The sequence below is a fragment of the Rana temporaria genome, chromosome 12 (genome assembly GCF_905171775.1).
Source record: "Rana temporaria chromosome 12, aRanTem1.1, whole genome shotgun sequence".
NCBI classification, from domain to species: domain Eukaryota; kingdom Metazoa; phylum Chordata; class Amphibia; order Anura; family Ranidae; genus Rana; species Rana temporaria.
In genome coordinates this window covers 131,970,931-131,974,956 of record NC_053500.1, presented here as the reverse complement: position 1 = coordinate 131,974,956, position 4,026 = coordinate 131,970,931, and positions in this window count along the sequence as shown.

Genomic DNA, 4,026 nt, shown 5'->3' with positions numbered 1-4,026 from the left:
CTACTGGAATCCGGGGGGACGCGTCAGCACCATAGAACAGTTTACTTCCGGGCAACGTTTGGCGTCCTGTGGTGAGGGGGGCGTGCTTGGTTGCCTGGCAACCCGTGTCTGCTCTTCCTCGCCCATAGTCCCTTGGGTTCAGTATAGAGGGGAGGAGCCTCCAGAAGAAACAGAGGCCCACCGTGTAATAAATTGCATTACATGTGGTGACTGCATTCGTTTTCTTTTTAAACTACTTGCTGATCAGGCTTTTTCAGGCACTTTAAGTTTACAAGTTACAATCTGTATTTTTTGCTAGAAAGTTACTTACAACCCCCAAACATTATATATTTTTTCCTTAGCAGAGACCCTAGAGAATAAAACTGCGATCTTTGCAATTTTTTTTCTATGTCACACCGTATTTGCACCGTATTTTGGGGAAAAAATGCATTTTAACCACTTCAGCCAACGAAAGATCTACCCACTTCCTGACCGGGCCATTTTGTGCGAAACGTCACTGCGTTGCTTTAACTATTAACAATTTTGCGGTAGTGCGACGCTGCACACAAATAGGTAGATTCAGGTAAGTTGGCGTAACTTTGCGGCGACGTAGCTTAAGGAATTTAAGCTACACCGCCGTAAGTTAGAGAGGCAAGTAAATGATTCACAATGTACTTGCCCGCTAAGTTACGTCGGCGTAGCCTAAATCGGCGGGCGTAAGGGCGCCTAATTCAAATGTGGGGGCGTGTCTTATGTTAATGGCGCTTGACCTCACGTTTTTTACATTTTTTTGCGAACTACGCATGCGCCGGGCGCCTACATTTCCCAGTGTGCATTGCGGCTAAGTACGCCGCACGGGCCTATTGATTTTGACGTGGACGTAAACGACGTAAATCCCGATTAACGGACAACTTACGCAAACAACGTAAAAAATTCAAATTTCGACGCGGGAACGGCAGCCATACTTGACATTACTATTCCAATAGGGCCCAGCTCTAACTTTACGCGGCCTATCTCTTACGTAAACGGCGTAAAAGTACTGCGGCGGCCGGGCGTACGTTCGTGAATCGGCGTATCTCCTCATTTACATATTCTACGCCGACCGCAATGGAAGCGCCACCTAGCGGCCATCCAAAATATTGCAATCTAAGATAGGACGGCGCAAGCCGTCGTATCTTAGATATGTTTAAGCGTATCTCTGTTTGAGAAAACACTTAAACATAAGTCGGCGCAGATTCTGAGTCTACTGATAAGCCGGCCTAACTCTTTCTGAATCTACCTAAAACATTGGCGTTCTTTTTTCCCCACAAATAGAGATTTCTTTTGGTGGTATTTGATCAACCCTGCGTTTGTTTGTTTTAAGAGCGACAATTTAAAAAAAAAAAAATGTATATCTTTTTTACTTTTTGCTATAATAAATATCCCCCCAAAAATTTAAAAATAAATAATTTGTTCCTCAGTTTAGGCCGATACGTATTCTTCTACATATTTATGGTGAGAAAAAAAATAAAAAATCGCAATAAGTGTACATTGATTGGTTTGCACAAAAGTTATAGTGGCAACAAAACAGCGAATAGATTTATAGCTTTTTTATAGTTTTTTTTTTTACTAGTAATGGCGGAGATCAGTGATTTTTAGCGGGACTGCACCATTGCGGCAGACAGATCAGACACTTTTTTTTTAGACCAGTGACATTTATATATCGATCAGTGCTATAAAAATGCACTGATTACTGTATAAATGTCATTGGCAAGGAAGGGGTTAACCTGTAGGGAGCGATCAAGGGATTCAATGTGTGTCTTAGGGAGGTGTTTCTAACTGTGGGGGGGATGGGACTGCCTGGAGGAGGACACAGATCGCTGTTCATAATCAGTATAAACAGCAAGGGGCAGATCCACAAAGCGAGTACGCCGGCGTATCTACTGATACGCCGGCGTACTTTCAAATTTTCCGCGTCGTATCTTTGGTTTGAATCCTCAAAACAAGATACGACGGCATCTGGGTAAGATCCGACAGGCGTACGTGTTCGTACGCCTTCGGATCTTAGATGCAATTCTTCGGCGTCCGCTGGGTGGCGTTCCCATCGTTTTCCGCGTCGAGTATGCAATTTTGGTATTTCCGACGATCCACAAACGTACGAGCGGCCGTCGCATTCTTTTACGTCGTCTCTAGTCGGCTTTTTTCGGCGTATAGTTAAAGCTGCTATCTGGTGGCGTACGCAATGTTAAGTATGGCCGTCGTTCCCGCGTATAATTTAAAAAAAAAAAATTCGTTTGCGTAAGTCGTCCGTGAATCGGGCTGGACGTAATTTACGTCCACGTCAAAACAATGAAGTCCTTGCGACGTCATTTAGCGCAATGCACGGTGGGAAATTTAGGGGCGGCGCATGCGCAGTTCGTTCGGCGCGGGGACGCGCTTCATTTAAATGAAACACGCCCCCTACTCGCCGCATTTGAATTGCGCGCCGTTACGCCGCGAGAGATAGACTACGCCGCTGTAACTTACGGCGCAAATGCTTTGTGGATTCGAAGCTTCAAAAAGTAAGTTACAGTGGCGTAGCGTATCTCCCATACGCTGTGCCCATGCAATTCTACGAGGATCTGCCCCCAGATCTGTACCCAAATAAAATATACATAAATTAATGCAGTGTCTTAACATAAAAAATGACCTGGTCATGGGGGGGGGGGGTAAATCTTCCGGAGATCAAGGGCCAGATTCTCAAAAGAATTACGCCGGTGTATCGACAGATACACCGGTGCAATTCGAAAATCCCGCCGGCGTATCATTGTTTTGTATTCTCAAAACAAGATACGCCGGAATTAGGCTAGGATCCTAAGTCACTTACACCGTCGGATCCTAAATGCAATACTATGCTGGCCGCTAGGTGGCGTTTACATTGATTTCAGCGTCAGATATGCAAATGAGCCGATACGCCGATTCCCGAACGTTTTTGCGCCGCTTCGCCGTAGTTTACGTCGTTTCCGTAAGCGTAAGGTTACCCCTGCTATATGAGGGGTAACCTTACGTCGGTCCGCCGTATGCCATGTTAAGTATGGCCGTCGGGACAGCGTCGGGTTTTTCCGTTGTTTACGTAACTCGTCGCGAATAGGGCTGTGCGTTAATTACGTTCACGTCGCAACCAATGTATTTGCCGCGTACTACGGTGCATGCGCAGTGGCCTACGTTTAAGGCCGGCGCATGCGCAGTTCGTTCAGCACGGGGGCGCGCTTAATTTAAATACAACCCCTTTGATTTACGCGGGGTTTACGCCGGGCCATTTAGACTACGCCGCCGCAAATTACGGAGCAAGTGCTTGGAGAATACGGCACTTGCTCCAGTAAGTTGCGGCGGCGTAGTCTTAATGGCATACGCTACGCCCCGCTCGTAGATACGCGGATCTACGAGAATCTGGCCCCAAGCGTTTAATAAATCGTAGAATATAAATTCCTTAGACGTGTGTTATATGTGGTTAATAAGAATCCAGGGTCAACATTCTTGTGAACATTATACACGCCTCACCCTGGGCAATCCATAATATACTCTGCACTGTACAGCTGAAAGTTGCTATTATATAATTGGTCCAGCCCTGCAAACTTTGGAACTCAGCAAATGAATTGTCAGACAACTGAATGGCAAGAAGTATATGGCATTTAGTTATTGAGCGGTTTTATTGATTTTTATAGCTCTGCATTGCCACCTAGTGGTAGTCAAGAAGAAAACAGCCACTGTGCATGCTATTATTGAGGAGTATGGGATGCATGGGGCTCCTGCAGTCCAACAAGGATTCATGCACATGGAAAACCTCTGCAAACATGAAGGACGATAACAAACTACCACAATATGGCTTTTAGCATAAAGAATAAAGAAATGATGCTATGATAAACATTTTGCTTTATTGTATCCACCATACAATATACATGCATAAGGCGGCGAGGGAGGCGGCGTTCTGACCTCACCGCGTATTGTCTACCTGATACAGGCTGTGTATCGAGCGGGCCGGCTCATATTTGTACTCGTTTACCTACTATGCTATGTAAGTGTATTTTT